The sequence below is a fragment of the Lycium barbarum genome, chromosome 1 (genome assembly GCF_019175385.1).
Source record: "Lycium barbarum isolate Lr01 chromosome 1, ASM1917538v2, whole genome shotgun sequence".
In the NCBI taxonomy this organism is placed as follows: domain Eukaryota; kingdom Viridiplantae; phylum Streptophyta; class Magnoliopsida; order Solanales; family Solanaceae; genus Lycium; species Lycium barbarum.
Window position 1 is genome coordinate 5,488,655 of NC_083337.1, and position 17,753 is coordinate 5,506,407.

At 33.0% G+C, this 17,753-nt stretch overlaps 1 non-coding gene and 1 pseudogene across 1 annotated transcript; both read right to left on the reverse strand.

Moving 5' to 3' along the window:
• Positions 1-1,688: 1,688 nt before the first annotated feature.
• On the reverse strand, positions 1,689-6,374 carry LOC132608884 (uncharacterized; annotated as a pseudogene).
• An 11,292-nt stretch (positions 6,375-17,666) lies between these two features.
• On the reverse strand, positions 17,667-17,737 carry TRNAG-GCC (transfer RNA glycine (anticodon GCC)). Its single transcript has one exon. It is a non-coding gene; the product is annotated as a tRNA-Gly (tRNA).
• Positions 17,738-17,753: the final 16 nt, after the last annotated feature.

Sequence of the window (17,753 nt, forward strand, 5' to 3'; positions counted from 1 at the left end):
AATTAAAGGAATTCAAGATTTGCATAAAATAATTTGAGCTTTTATATAATGCAATTTTTTGATGAAGGAGGTTCGTCTAAAAATCCCTTCTGATAACCCTTGCTATGTCCACGAGAACAAGCACAAGCAATATAAAACAATGGAGATTGCAAATTAATCTTCCGGCAAGGACCTAAATTAAATCAGCTGATATTGTGGAATTATATTAATCCCAGAGCCATCACGAGGAAAATTTTAAATTATTAGGAACCTAGCTACATTCAATTATTATTGTTTTAGTAAGTTTCAAAAATCACCTTTGTTTTACATGCAGCTTCTAACATGAAAGAACCTTTAAAAACCTATGCCTACTGTTCGAAAATGATTGATGGATATCACATAAGAATTATATTCCTTTTGTCATAGCACACAGTGGAAAAGCAGTGCCAATTTCGGCCGAATTATTAAGAATTCAAGAAAACTCTACCCCTAATAGTCCAAGTCCATCTGTCCATATATTCATTTACTTGGCAACAACGACAATTGACTTTATTACAAATGAATTTGATGGAAAATAAAGATACAAACATTACATTTGCGTTTTGGACAAGGACATATAACACGGGAAGTTCCCTAGGAAAATTCTGCACAAAGCGGGACGACCTAATTAATCATTATTCTTTTGATCTCAACTTATGTGATATTGTTTGATTGAATACGAAGTCAACAAAATCAAATCCGTTAATACTTATATTTCTAAAGAGCCTTAATTAATATTTGTGTGATTATAATTAATTATTTTAAATTACTTTGTAAAATAAAAAAAGTAACATTGTTTTTGAAATATATTACCCCAAAAAATGTACCACATAAACTAAAAACATAATGAGAATTTTTGAGTTATGAATTCAATTAAGTCTAATGATGTTGGTACTTCTCAAGTCGTTCAATAAATGCTCCCCTCTCCGCCTACATTTTAGCATTTTGTTTTATCTCATCCTTCCTCGATATTTCTGTCATTCTTTGCGTGGTAAGATTATTAGCCTCAACTAGTTTATTATTGTTAGTAAAAGATATAAAATTAATTACAAAAAAGAAGAAAAAAATAACATTCCATGTTGATTGTCTTCCTTCCATCCTCAACACTCCACCCACCCCCACCTTTGCCCTTGGCAACCGCCCCACGCCACCCCCTTGGCCGCAACTGAGCCCCCAACACTCTGCCCCCTCCTCCTCTCATTCCCCAACACCCCTGAACCCCCACCCCATCTTCACTTTCATAGCATTTGCCTAAACTATTGCTCTTGGGACGATATTTTTTGTTTACTTACTAAAAAACATCATATAAGTGACAAAATCATTTATTTTTCAGGAATAACATTTTTCTTCATACCAAGCACATTCATAATCTGTAAATGCTTACTAATGATCAACAAGTGAAACAGATCTAAGATACAACAACAACAACAACAACAACAACAACAACCCAGTGAAATCCCACAACGTGGGGTCTGGGGAGGGTAGAGTGTACGCAGACCTTATTCCTACCAAGGTAGGACGGCTGTTTCCTAAGATAAGTACTCTTTATTCCAATCCGAAAATCGAATGATTAAGACTGACAACAAATACTCATCTGCATGAATCACGATACTAAACAAGGAGATGAAAATTTACATCTCAATTGTTTCCATGCCCAATGAAAAACTGTTTCAGTTCCACAAAGAGCTAGGGGTTTCTTGAACATTTTGCATGTAACCATGCATGTTTGAATTTTGTCTTGTTGTTGATAATAAATCCAGTGCATCAAATTCTATCAATTCTACCTGTCCAGATTCAATTACGTAGTCCCATAAATGTAGTTGGGATTCCATGTCATTGCTGCGAGATGGTCCGTCAATCAATTCCTTCATCTTATCACATAGAGTTGTAGCTCTAAATTCCATTGTTGAACGTTTGTTGATCTGCACCTAAATAGATCAAACATTAAATGTAAGTTTAAACGAATCTAGTTTGATTTGCAAGAAGTCTGGACAACTTATTTTTTAGTACAGCGGAAGTCATTTTTCGAAAAATCATTAATTAGCACTTTCGAGTCCGGAGCCAAAATGGCTTATTTTTATAGTCATTAGACAAAAATAGTATGCTTTTTTTTTTTAGACCAAAATGGGTATTTCGTTGGATAACCAACGAAATACCCACACAACGTACTGTTCCGTGCCGATGAATTTCTTGCATTTCGCTACATGTGTAGCGAAATGCAAGATTTTTTTTTTATTTTCCTTTGCATTTCGTGAATCAATTCACGAAATAGGCATTTTTTTTTTTTTGCAATTCGTGTAATTAAAACTGTTTTTTTTAGCATTTCGTGATGCAATTCACGAAATGGATTTTTTTTTATTTCGTCAATTAAATGAACGAAGTTGATACGAAATGCAAAAAATTGCAAAAAAAAAAAGCCTATTTCGTGATTTGATTCACGAAATGCAAGAATTTTTTTTTCCTTTGCATTTCGTGAATCAATTCATGAAATAGGATTTTTTTTTTTTTTTGCAATTCGTGAAATTAAAACTATTTTTTTTTGTTTGAAATTAAAATTAAAACTTTATTTTGAATATAAATCTAATTCAATTATATAAAAATATAGGAGAAAGAGTAGTTGTAAATTGGTGAAAGAGTAGTTGTAAATTGGTGAAACTTTAAACAGTCATAACTTTGCGCTCGGATATCCGATTTATGCAAATTTTTTTTTTTGATTTTGCATATTTTTTCGAGATCTAGCAGCGCAAGCCAGGCCGATTTTCTAGAAAACCTCTTTTTTCCCTTCAAATTTTAATTTTCCCCCAAATTGGCGGGAAATTTTTAGTTTTCTTTACTTATATTATGATGATGCGCAATAGACTTCAACATAAAAATTTCGGAGTAATGTAGCTGTGAATATCAATTTCACTTATGTGGTTTCAATTTTTGAAAATAAAGCTGACTAATTTTCTCAACATATAGGATAAAACTAATTTTTTTTTATCCTATTTCGTTTTTTAATACACGATTTATGCAAAAAAATAATAATTATAATTTCCTATTTTTTATTTTTTTTTGTATTTCGTTGATATACCAACGAAATAGGAAATTATAATTATTATTATTTTTGCATAAATCGTGTATTAAAAAACGAAATAGGATAAAAGAAAATTAGTTTTATCCTATATGTTGAGAAAATTATTCAGCTTTATTTTCAAAAATTGAAATCACATAAGTGAAATTGACATTCACAGCTACATTACTCCAAAATTTTTATGTTGAAGTCTATTGCGCATCATCATAATATAAGTAAAGAAAACTAAAAATTTCCTGCCAATTTGGGAGAAAATTAAAATTGGAAGGGAAAAAAAAGGTTTTCTAGAAAATCGGCCCGGCCAAACCGTCTTCTGGCGGTTTGCGCTGCTAGATCTCGAAAAAATATGCAAAATCAAAAAAAAAAATTGCATAAATCGGATATCCGAGCGCAAAGTTATGACTGTTTAAAGTTTCACCAATTTACAACTACTCTTTCACCAATTTACAACTACTCTTTCTCCTATATTTTTATCTAATTGAATTAGATTTATATTCAAAATAAAGTTTTAATTTTAATTTCAAACAAAAAAAAAACAGTTTTAATTTCACGAATTGCAAAAAAAAAAAAAAATGCCTATTTCGTGAATTGATTCACGAAATGCAAAGGAAAAAAAAAATTCTTGCATTTCGTGAATCAAATCACGAAATAGGCTTTTTTTTTTTTTTTTTGCATTTCGTATCAACTTCGTTCATTTAATTGACGAAATAAAAAAAAATCCATTTCGTGAATTGCATCACGAAATGCTAAAAAAAACAGTTTTAATTACACGAATTGCAAAAAAAAAAAAATGCCTATTTCGTGAATTGATTCACGAAATGCAAAGGAAAATTTAAAAAAAAAATCTTGTGTAGCGAAATGCAAGAAATTCATCGGCACGGAACAGTACGTTGTGTGGGTATTTCGTTGGTTATCCAACGAAATACCCATTTTGGTCTAAAAAAAAACATTATTTTTGTCTAATGGCTGTAAAAATAAGTCATTTTGGCTCCGGACTCTAGCACTTTCTCTATCCCAATTTATGTGAAGGGATTCGGAGTACGAGGTTAATAGAGTTAATACTGATTCTGAATTCGGTTATAAATTCTTCAATTTTAGAAGCAAAACTTACATATTTGAAAACTGCATGAAAAGCAATACAAGTCAACGTTGGTAGTGATTCAAAATATTAAAAAAACGTTTGAGAAAATAGTAGTAAAAGAAAACTCAAATTTTTTTAGTCTAGATATGAGTTAATAGTGAAGGAATTTTACTTCCATCCGAAGGTTACGGAAGTTGTTTTCTCCCTTTTGGTGGAAAGTATTATCATGAATAATATTTCAGCCAACAAAACATCAAAAATGAGGAACTCATTTGTCTATAAATATTTATTCAAAATTTTAAATAAGTGTTTGTCTATCAAAATAGCTGAGTATTTCAACTTCAAATTTGAAATATGAAAATTTGAAGCTTGAACAACAAGTTTTAGGAGTTTTTCGAGTTTTCACTCACAAAACTTTAACTGAATTTTCATGCTCAAACACAATTTTATATACCAGGCCACCACAGCTCTTGGCAAGAGCTATAGCAGCTTACGGTGTAGTTGATTCGGAAATACATGCTCTTTTTTAACTTAACTCCAAATTCTACAGTTTTTCAAATATCAACCGATTCAATAAGTCCAAGCTCCAACTAATTTTTTAGAATGATCTCCTAAAAGATCATTACCAAACATACCGTTAATTATAATACCAAATATCATTACCTTAGTTTCATGAGAAATTTGCAGTGTAGAGCTTCCATTGAGTTGAAAGCTGGCAGACACAACTTCAACACCTTCCCCATGGCATAATCGAATAAGATTATTGAAAGTGGCTAAATCATCAAGGCCAGTTATCAAAACAACGATCATGTTTGGGCCCATTTGATGGAATTCGATCTGAGGGGGTGACTTAGTTGTCTTTGTGCCCATTTTCAATTGTTCCAAGTGCTTCTTCTTCTTCTCCAATTTCTTATCTAAGCTATCTATGTACTTCTCTGCTGCATGTACTTGATCAGGCGCTGCCACTGTGTCCTGCAGCACTCAAATTGTAAATGATGCATATAGAAGAAATATACATGCATGTAGATCGTCGGATCCAGGATTTGATGTTTATGGGTTATGGATTCTAGTTCTTTTGAGTTGCTAGGTTCTAAATAAATGATTTTCTTTAAGACAAATACAAGATTTTTAAGTTTTATGAGTTCAACTTTTAAGGCTCTTTTGCTTTGAACCTGTCATATTTTTAAAGTTATGGGTTCCTATCCACTATTTATTAAAAGTTTAGTAAATTTTTACATATAAATTTATAATTTGTGCTAAAAATATTGGGTTCATATGAACCCAACACCGACAAATTGTATCCTCCCTGGCTTCAGGGGCGGAGCCAGGTGGTTGCGATGGGGTTTACCCAAGCCCACTTTGGCGAAAAATTATACTATATATATATATATAAGGTTAAATTTATTTTTATGTATATATAGTTGATGTTGAATTCTCTTGGTTTCTTCGTTTATTTTTTCATATTTGAACCCCTTACTAAAAATTCTGGCTCGCCGCTGCCTAGCTTGCATGCATGGAAATCATGTTAGCTAAGAGCAAGTAATCATTATTCGTATGGGAAAAAGAGAATAATTGGATGCATGCATGATCTCACTCATAGAGTTGGATGGTGATGGAAGTATGATCTTTTTCAACACTGATCCAGAATTTTAGGGGTTCCATCTTAATTATGTTTTGATCACTGAATCCATTGCATTTTTAAAATTTATGAATTCAGAATTTAATACTACTAACTTTAAATTTCAGTGATTTCAAACATACACACATATATATAAAACTAGACGTGCCACTAATTTAGAAAGAGCTAGGTGCCGAAGTGAGAGAGAGAGATCAATTATCCGAAATTTTATGTGGATGTGATCTTATATATTAGCGGTTACGAACTTTAAAGCAATGGCAGATATCTCCTGCCACATATCTCTTACCACTCACATGTTCAAGGTTTTACAGTATTTCAATATAGAACATGAATATATACGTAAGGGAGTACTATATTTTAAAAATATAATAATTTCAAAACCTCGATGAGTTCAGTAGTAAGAAATTTAAATAACAAACCTAAGACGTAGAGGCATGAGCAGAGAGCATGGAATAAAGCTGGTTGATGAGATACTTCCTATAATTCCTTCCATTTTTTTCCATATACTTCCTTTCCAATTTTGGACCTGCCTTTGCTGATTTAGACCTCTGGCCATTTACCATGTTGCCTATTGAATACTATTTTCAGAAACTTTTCTCTAGGTGTTTCTTGTACTTTTTTTTGCCTATTTCATTAAATAAATGGAGGAACTAAAAATGGATAAGTTAGTTCCCAGTAATAGCAACTCCTTCTATAGATTCCATCAAGGTCAACGTTCTCTCTTGGGGTCAACAAAAAACATGATGCATTGAAACAAGGGCTTGGCCAAAGGTGCAAATATACCCCTCAACTTTGCGATTTAGAGCAGATATACTCTTCGTTACAAAATTAGTATATATATACCCCTGCCATTACAAAATGGTGCAAATATACCCCTGCCGTTATAAAATGGTGCAAATATACCCTTTTCACTGACGAATTTTAAAAAAAAAACTATTTAGGTTATTTTTTAATTAAAAAAATATCACGTGACTTTAAAAAAAAAAAGTCTACCCATTTTTTTTTTAGTAGACATACTTTTCTAATGCCACATAGTAATTTTTTTTCTGATAGATGGGGTCTGTTCGTTTAAAAAAAATATCTCCGTGACTTTAAAAAAAATAAGTCTACCCATTTTTTTAAAAGAACCAAACCTTACCCATCAGAAAAAAAAATTTACTATGTGGCCTTAGAAAAGTATGTCTACACAAAAAAAATGGGTAGACTTTTTTTAAAGTCACATGGTATTTTTTTAATTAAAAAATAACCTAAATGATTTTTAAAAAAAAACTCCATCAGCGAAAATGATATATTTGCACTATTTTGTAACGGCAGGGGTATATTTGCACCATTTTGTAACGGCAGGGGTATATATACACCACTTTTGTAACGAGGGTATATTTACTCTAAATCACAAAGTTTAGGGGTATATTTGCACCTTTTCCCTTGAAACAATAAGCTAGTGACGTCACCAATTAGAACATCATGTAGTTGTCATATTTCTTATTCTCCTCTCAATAAAATTAAATTTTAAGTTATATATATATATATATATATATATATATATATATATATATATATATATATATATATAATGATAGACTCAGAGTAGGATTCAAATTTTGAAATTTATGAATTCCTAACAGTGACTTTAAATTAATATAAGATAATAAATGGGTTCACAAAAGATTACCGAGAACTACGCTATCACTCTATGATTACTCTGATTTGGAATATTTCCACACGATGGAGATGATACCCAATCACCTTGCTAGAAAAACATAACTACAGTATATATCTACATATATTTGTAATTTTTATTAATCATGCATTTTTCTAGTTGGAGTGGAAAAAGATTTTCACCCTTTGCACTTAGGAGTTGACGTACTTATGAAAGTTGAAACACACGCGTTTATTTAGTCTTTAGTCTTTTTTCTCTCTCTCTCTCTCTCTTTTTTTTTTTTTTTTTTTTTTTGCCTTTTTGTCTTTTTTTTTTTTTTTTTTGTTATTTTGGGAAAGGAACAATGAGGAAACAAGCAGTGGATATTGTTGAATTATATCACGCGCAGAGCCGAAAATCATATTGAACAGTATATATAGGAATCGAGCTATTTTAGATTATTATTATTGTTCAAATGAGTGCTGAAAATTACATTTTTGTTTTACAAGTAGCTTTCAAAACTTTAAGGATATATCTCGTAAAATATATTTTTCTGAAACATAAGTAATTTTATTACTTATTAAATTTAGTTAAAAGAGTAATTAAATCTAATAGATGACACTACTAAAAAATCACTATTTTCCCACTGAATTTCCTACTGAAAAATGTTCAGTGGCTATTTCCCACTGAATGTCAGTGGGAAAAACCTAAATAATAGTGTTTTCCCACGGAAAATTTAGAAAGTTTCCCAGCGTTTCATGGGAACCTGTTTCCCACCATGCGCCAGTGACACTGTTCGGCGAGAATGAGGTAGGAAAATCATGTTTTATAGCACAGATTTCCCATTGAATGTCGGTGGGGAAACCTCTATTTCTAGCAGTGTTATATAGTCCATCACTACTAAAAATCTCCATTTTCTCACTAATTTTTCACTGAGAAATATTCAGTGGCTATTTCCCAAGAATGTCGGTGGGAAAAACCTAAATAGTAGTGCTTTCACACGGAGATATTATGAATTATTCCAGCGTTTCAATGGGAATCTGTTTCCCACCATGCGTTTTCCCATTGTGCTGGTTCGGTGGGAATAAAGTGGGAAAATCATGTTTTATAGCACAAATTTTTCACTGAATGTTGGTTGGAAAACCCTCTGTCTCTAGTAGTGCATGAAGTAAATTTCTAAATTCATCTAACTCCTATATCAAATTTACTTATATTTAAAACTCTAAATTCATTACTCGTATAAGGCAAATTATAATAATAGACTGACGATTCGTCGTGCAAAATTATACTTATGCACATAGTCAAAAGGGAAAAGGGTCAAATTTACCCTCCAAGTATGGTTTATAATTTAAATTTGCTCTCTGTCAAAGTTTGGGATCAAATTTGTCCTCCAAGTATGGCTTATAGATTAAATTTGCCCTCCGTCAAAGTTTGGGATCAAATTTGCCCTCTCAGTTGAAGTTTGGGATCAAATTTGCCCTCCCCATTAGGATACTTAATAAATTTGCCCTTATATAGATGGAAGTCTGACTTGTACTCCACAACACAAAAAAATTAGTCATGTCGGATCCACATAGGCTCCAAGTAGACTCCCAAATCCAATTCTCTTTTTAACCCGTTTCCCAATCCCAATTCTCTTAACCCATCTAGACTATTGTTGACACTAAGGCACATGTAGTAATGTGAAAAGCCGGAGTTTTAATCGCATCGAGGTACACACGTAATGCATAAAATAGGAGGCATGTAACGAAATTCTGCAGCAGCAACAACAAATGTTTAATACGACCAAGGATTCGTTGTTCTCTCCAGAAACATAGAATTTATCTAACCAGCAAAACTTTCTTGAACATGACATCTATCTTAGGTGAACTTCGATGGAGCTAACTTAACTCATTGTTGTCGCCTCCCCGTCAGAAGCTCTCAAAAACTATTCAAGAGAACTGAAAATGGATTTTCAAAGCTGAATTGCACAAATTTATTTTGTTGTCTTGTTATCACTTTTGCAGGATCATAACTTTTCTGATGTTACTTTCGGTATACGTTTAGGAACGTATTCTGAGAAAAAATGTTTTTCTCTGTTCAAAAATGCTCTGAAGAGTTCATGAAGAAACCTTCACTGTGACAAAACAAATGTTGCAGGGGCACTTTTTTTTCCTAAAAGAGAATTGGGATTGAGAGTCTACGTGGAGCCTATGTGGATCCAACGTGGCTAACTTTTTGTGTTGTGGAGTCCAAGTCAGACTTTCATTCATATAAGGACAAATTTATGAAGTATCCTAACAGGGAGGGCAAGTTTGATCCCAAACTTCGACGGAGAGGGCAAATTTGATCCCAAACTTTGACGGAGGGCAAATTTAAACTATAAGTCATACTTGGAGGGCAAATTTGATCCCAAACTTTGACGGAGAGGGCAAATTTGATCCTAAACTTTGACGGAAGGCAAATTTAAACTACAAGTCATACTTGGAGGGTAAATTTGACCCTTTTCCCTAGTCAAAATGCCACCTCTCTCTTTCTGGTGATCTTGTGGGGTGGGGCCTACTGTTTACCTTTGAATTCTGATCAAGCAAATATAGAAAAATTTAAAAATATTTCCTGGTAAATATTAACATACCTAAGAGTCTTCTAACCTGTGTTTACCATTAAAAGATGTTTGATGGATATCACAAGCGTTATATAAATAAACTAGGGTATCCTTGTAAAAACCTTCTAGCCTTTCAACTCAATTAAATATAGTAACCCTAGTGACTCTTGCTAAAATGTTTTCTTCCATCAATGAAACCGCTGAAATAATTTTACATGATTTTGCATAATATTATTAATTTAATAAACATCGATATAATTACATACATAATAACAGCATGTAAACAAAAAATATATTTAAAACAATACTTAATTCTAATAAACACACAATAGATTGAATTGATTACAATCAAATATAAGGCTCGTTCGTAGATCATCACAAAATTATTACTTTAGTCCGATTCGAGAATCTCTTTCAATAATGCAAAACAAATATTAATATGTGGTGCATGAAGCAAAATTCTAAATGCATCTTACTCCTAAGTCAAACTTTCTTATACATTGAATTGTAACAATAGATTGACGTGGCTTACATATAGTCAAAATGCCCCCTCGGAGTCTTGTAAGAGTGGGATCCAAAGTAGGAATTTATTGCGGTATAATATCTTTATATTATTTGATATTATTTGGTAGCATATTTGTAGGGAGATAATTACCATATATTGGTTAGTTTCCTTGTTTCACTAGGATCTTAGTTTCCTTGTTTCACTAGGGTTCAAGATTGTATCCTATATATATTCTCTCTTGGTGAATGAATGGAACAAGTCAAGATTGTATAGTTTCTACATGGTATCAGGCCACACGGTTTTTTTCTTCTCTTCATCGTAAATTTCCATGGCTGGTGACGCCGTACCTCCTCCACCACCACCCAAAATTGAGTCTAATTCTCCCTATTTTCTCGGTCCTCAAGACCGACCCGGGGACTATATCACGCCTACTCGTTTCAAGGGCGACAATTTTGATGAATGGGCAGCCGACATACAAACGGCGTTGAAGGCACGACGTAAATTTGAGTTCTTGGACGACACTATCACTGAACCGCAGCCTCCTTGTACAAAGTCCGATTGGACTGCAATTAACGCAATGTTAATCTCTTGGATCACAAATACCATTGATGCTGATGTCAAATCTTCCTTGTCAAAATTTAGGGAGGTCAAACCCTTTTGGGATCACCTTAAAAGGAGGTTCGCGCAGACTAATGGACCACGAGTTCAACAGCTTTGGTCTTCCTGGCTAAATGTGAACAGACCAAAACCATGTCAGTGTCCGTATATTACGGAAAATTACATGCTCTATGGCAAGAATTGGATCATCATGAGCCCCTGATTTCTTGTACTTGTTGCTCCGTCACACGTTTCAACATCTTCACAATTGGCAGACATTTTTACCAAAGCTCTCGGCAAAACTCAGTTTGACTTCTTGCTTTCCAAGTTGGGCATTTTTTATTCCCATGCTTCAACTTGAGGGGGGTATTGCGGTATAATATCTTTATATTATTTGATATTATTTGGTAGCATATTTGTAGGGAGATAATTACCATATATTGGTTAGTTTCCTTGTTTCACTAATTACCATATATTGGTTAGTTTCTTTGTTTCACTAGGATCTTAGTTTCCTTGTTTCACTAGGATCTTAGTTTCCTTGTTTCACTAGGGTTCAAGATTGTATCCTATATATATTCTCTCTTGGTGAATGAATGGAATAAGTCAAGATTGTATAGTTTCTACAGAATTGAATTAGATTCCTTTGTATAATATATTAGCAAACAAAACAGTGCCAATTTCGGCTGAGATAATTAGGATTTCAAATAGCCATACCCCCAAGGGGCCCAGTCTAGAATTTATTGGCCAGGCAACAACGACTATGGACTAATTACAAATGGTTGTGATGGAAAGAGCTATACAAAGATTATATTTCGTTTCGGACAAGGAAACAAAACATGTGAAGTTCCTGGGAAATTGTAGTCCCCGCCCTGTCTATCTAACTATTATTAGGCCTCATTTGATTTCTTTTTAAGGTTAAAACGCTGAATGTGCACTCCCAGATATTAAGTTGTTGTTTAATATTGAATAATTAAACATCTTAAAACGCCTGAATGCACACATGGATATTACATAGTTGTATAATATTGAATAATTAAAACTTTTTATTTTCTCAACATATGAATATGTAAAACTTTTCTTTATTGAAAATTAACAAATATAAAATTTAATAAAATACAAAATTAATCTAACACTAAATTTAAAAAAAAAAAAAAAAACTATGTGGTGGTTGGTGATGGTGATAGCTAGCGGTGGTGTTATGAGTAGGAGTTAGCGGTGGCGGCTTATAGTTGTGGTTGATGATTGTGATAACTAATGGTGGTGGTCAGACGTGAAGGCAGGATTTGAAGCTTGTGGGTTTGGAATTCTAATTCGTTTAAATTACTGGGTTCTAACGTAACAATTTATAAATATTCAATAAATTTTTCAAGACAAATGCAGGGTTTCAACCAAAGTTATTGGGTTTGGCCGAACCCGCAAATACTATGTTGGCTCCGTGCATGGTGGCGGTAAATAAAGACGACGGTTGACAATATATAATGGTGATTGTCCGTAGTTGATGGTGGTTATTGTGGTAAATGGTGGCTAATGGTGGTGACCGCGGACTGGATTGATTGACAACAGTGATGGTTATAGCTGAGGATGGTCATTCTGGGTGGTGCGTGGTGGTGTTGATAATTGTGGCCGATGGCAGCGATAGTTGATATATGGTAGGCGATGGCAGTAGTGGTGAATTGTCATCTTTGTATAAATCTTTAAATATACATCTTAATGATATTAAGACTTTGTTGTAGATTTTAATTATTCAGATTTATTCAGACCATTAAGTGGTTTTAACATAAAATATAAAATAAAAAAGAACGCACTTACTAGTTAAGATCTGAATGATTAAGATTAAAACTTTCATTAAATAAAAACAAATGAGGCCTTACTGTCTCTAATCACATTGGTACTAATTATTACTATCAGTCACCACCAATATTATTGCTAACCATTGTCATTATCGTCAACGATCACCATGATCGTCAATCACTATCACACCAATTACCTTCACCATTGCAACTATCACAACTGTCAACCACCACAACTATCACAAATATATCAGTCATTACTATATCAATCACCATAGTCGCCACTAGGCACTTACACCAACCATCTTCACGATCCATTACACCACCACTGATGCCAACTCACACCATTACTATTGGTATGAATCACCATCCTGACTCACCACTGTCAATAACAACATATCCAACAATATCAATTATCACCGTCATTGTCAACCATTATCGCCACCACTCCTATTGTACAACCACGGCTCGTGGTCTCCTTATATAAATTTCTGACTATTCCATTAAATTGAACCTACCAAATTTAAATCCTAAATTCCCCTCAAAATATTTTGTAGAGGTCGTTTGTTTTTTCCTAAAGATTAAGACGTCTGAAATTGACCACACATCTGAATATTAAGACATTGTATTTAGATCTAACTAATGAATGATCAAGATTGATTATTTTAGCAATATTAGAATATCTGCAATTTATCTTTATAAATAAATAAGATTATGTGAATATTATTATAGTTAGGTGGTGGTATTTAATGATGGAAGCCGGTGCACGTGGATATTTATCTTTTGAATTCAATTAAACCCATAGTTGACAAGCTATATTCTTCGCTGCCTACTACTTTATGTCATTTTATAACAAGAGATAAACATTCAAAGGATCATATAGCATCATTTATTGTAATCCAAAATGAGAAAACTGCTGCCAATTCACTTCACCAAACAAATATATAAAAATCTTCGCTTGATGTTCCAATTTCTAGGGACATATATTATGATATATAAACTAGTGATTTCGAACGCGTGACATTTGTTTAAAAACTTCATAACTTTGCGGCAAGCAAAAGAAAATGGGTGATATTGAGTGAATGAAGGATCTAAAGAGGGTTAAAAGTCATAGCCAAATATCGAGTGACCTAACTTGATAATAATGATGTCAAATGGACGAGTTGTGTTGAATTTGAGCGGGTGTTGCGTTAATAAATGGACGGATCAATGACAGAGGTCTTAACATTTACTCATTATATTTTTAAAGTTATGAATTCATATCTACTACAACATTTGCTATAATTTTATGAATTTTTATACAAAAATTTATGCTTCGTGTTAAAAGTACTAGGTTGAAATGTATCCGGTACTGCAAGGGTGGATCCGCCCCGGTCAATGACCCACCCAAAATTGGGTCATTTGCACGATTGCCCTTCAAAGGCACTGGTCTTTAATTTTTGCCCCTCAAATTGGTGGTTTTTAACTTTTGTCGTTCGCTAAAAATTCCTTGCTTTCGGGTTCGAACCCCCTCTCAATCAAAAATTTAAAAAAAAAATCGCAAGACAGAGTTTGGATTCGAATTAATAATATAAAAAGAAAAAAAGAAAGGAGCTTCCAGAATAGAATGGGATCTTCGTAATGTTGATCATTATGAATCTTACGACGAATTTGATTGGTAAGTTCAATGGCAATGAGAAGGGGATTCATTAGCTCGTTATTTAGTACGAATTGGTGAAATGATAGAATCCATAAAGATTATTCAACAGGCTCTGGAAGGAATTCCAGGAGGGCCTTACGAAAATTTAACTCTACCTTAAGATAGAGGTTTGCCTTCAGGCAATTTTTTTTTTTTAACTTAGTTGGAATTTTACAAACCCTCTGCCTTAAGGCCTAACTTTTGTCCGAATAGGCCTAACTTTTGTCTGAATAGTTAGGCCTCAAGGCTTAATTTTGGGTAAAAGTTTGTCTTAAGGTATAACTTCTGCCCGAATAAGCCTAACTTTGCTACAAACCTCTGTCTTGCGAAATTCTCTTCTTTTTTTTTACTGAGCTGGGGTTCGAACTCAGAACCTCGGAGTATTAGGCGAAGGGCAAAAAATAAAGACCATTAATTTGAGGGACAAAAATTAAAGACCAGTGCCTTTGAAGGGCAATCCGCACAAAAAAAATGTCCAAAATTAACTTGGGATGAAATGAATTGGGCCAAAATGAACTAACAAATGCATCATAACCAACCGGCCCAATTTTTACTAAGTTTTAAGCTCTTTGTTGATTTTTTTATAATTTATTTAAGTAAATAATTAAACTTTTTTCTTTATTATGGCTATATATAACATATCAAACAAAAAAGTCCCTTTTTGAGAATATTTTAACATGAATTCTCATGAGGCAATTTGGGATACATTTAACCCAACTTTTAGACGGGTTAAATTGAGCGGGTTAAAATAAGCTTAGTTAATAAATGAGCAGATCATCAAACCTTGACGGATTAAATGGATCATATTTTCGTGGGCTAATTTGGACAGTAATAGTGGTTTGAGGCAAGAGCAAGATATATAGGATCTTTGTTCTAATAGCTAAAGAAGTTCGATAAGACTACTTACTATTGCCATGAAGTGGAATTTACACGTGACATTATAGTTCGATTATAATATTTTGTAATGCCTTACCCTTTTTCTGTCTACCAAAAAATATAGGTCGTGTAGTTTGAGAACACGAAACCTTTCCTACTAAGGAACAAACAAACCAGTCAACCTAAGTCCATTTCCAATTTAAATTTGGATAATCAAGTTGCTGAAATTAACTTAGAATTGGATTATTCAAGCCAGCTTAAAACTCTAATTTGGAAAAGCTTATTCATTCTTCTTTAAATGTCGATATCGCTACTGATTAAAGAGAAACTAAAAGTGGGACATTTGTTGCAAAACCTTCACAATTTCCGGCAAGCAAAGGGAAACTTTGGTACGTGTCTCTAATTAAAATTTTAGGACCAATGAGAAGAAGGCAGCTTCCAAATTTTTTTTCACAAAATTATGGCCACATTCCATGAAGCAGAAGCCTTTTTTGCATATCATATCAATATGTATCTTTTTAGATTTTTTTTTCATCATCAATTAATTATATGAAATATTAATTTCCAAAAAGATATTGCAAAATATTTTTGATCATACTAAACGCAACATCACCTGAACTTGGATTGTCATTTTTTAATTACTCTAAATTAACACATTTTAATACAAATATAAGCATAATTTCTATTCACAAGAGTGACACCAAGAACTGCAACTTATAATGTTTTTTGTATAATTTTTAAATAGTTAAATTTTAATATTAAAAGATTGAACTAGCCTAATCTAGTTTAGTATCAAAGAAGGCAGCTTCCAAATCTTTTCCACAAATTATGTCCACATTCCATGAAGCCGCAGCCGTTTTTTAATAATCTTTATCAATTACGCACGGTGTATCATATCAATCAAAATCATCCTCTTAAAGTGTAATAAAGACAAAATTTACTCTGCCATACGGTACTCCAGCATGCATGTTGTTGTTATTATCTTTATTGTTTGCACCGTCCATAAAATTGGAGGTGATTGTTATAAGATGAATGGGCTTACATGAGATAGTAGAAATAAATTGGAAAATTGGAAATTAATAACTAGTTCAAGGAGAAATTTTCTGGGGTACAAATACATTTACGTGTTCCTAAAAGAGGAATCAATGTATGGAAATTGTAAACAATAATATTATTTCTTGTAGTACGGTCAAACCTCTCTATAATTGTCATTCGTTATAACAACATTTCACTATAACAGTCTGATTTTCTCTGGAACCGATTTTTCATATTATATTTTACTTCTCTATAACAACATTCTGTCTATAACAGCAATGACATCCATTATAGCAGTACACTCTTTGTAAAATTACCTCTCTATAACAGTCATACTCAAATAGCGTGTAATAATATTTTGTAAGAAATATATTATGTGACAACAAAAGTGTCGATGAAGAGCATCAACCTACTGCTACTTAGAGATAGAAGAGTCAACTGTTAAGCTTAGACAGCCTTCAAGGAAAAGCTATTGAATCACCTTTTGCTGAAAGGTTGGACAAAAAATTTCGTCAGTTCAGGCATTATATTATCACTAAGAGACTAGAATTTACGAAACATTCTAAATTGTAGAGTTCTTTCGTCAAAGGGTCGAGCTCGTAGCACCGGGCTTGCCTAGTGCAGGTTACCTCTTCTGTGTGATTTGCGAGCTATTACACAGAAGCTGGATTTACCCTGTGCGCACCCGAAGGGTAGCGGCTGCGGGTTCTCATGTCATCAAAAACTTGAAATATTTAAATTCTCAATTAATTTAAAATGCATATGTTCCATAGATTTTAATTCTTTATCTGTGTGATACAACTAGTTATGGATTTAGTAGTAATTTATTAGTCTTTTCAATTTTTAATTTATGAGATATGAAAATCAATTGAGATTCTAAAATTTAGAAGTATATTGTTTTCGTTTATAACATAAAAAGTACAAAAAGTTAATTGTTTGCGTACTTTTGTTTATAAAAGCTAAATAAGATCTAAATATCGAATGCCAGTATACATGCATAACAGCACCTTACTATAGCTAAGCTATGAAATTTTCGGACAAACGCTATCACTATAGAGAGGTTTGACTGTATATGAAACTTGTAAACTTGCTCATTTCTGAATTCTGAAAAAGAATTTTGTTTTTTCAAAAACAAATACAGAAAACGTGAATGCACCAGCCGGGAATCGAACCCGGGTCTGTACCGTGGCAGGGTACTATTCTACCACTAGACCACTGGTGCTATCCATTTCTTCTAA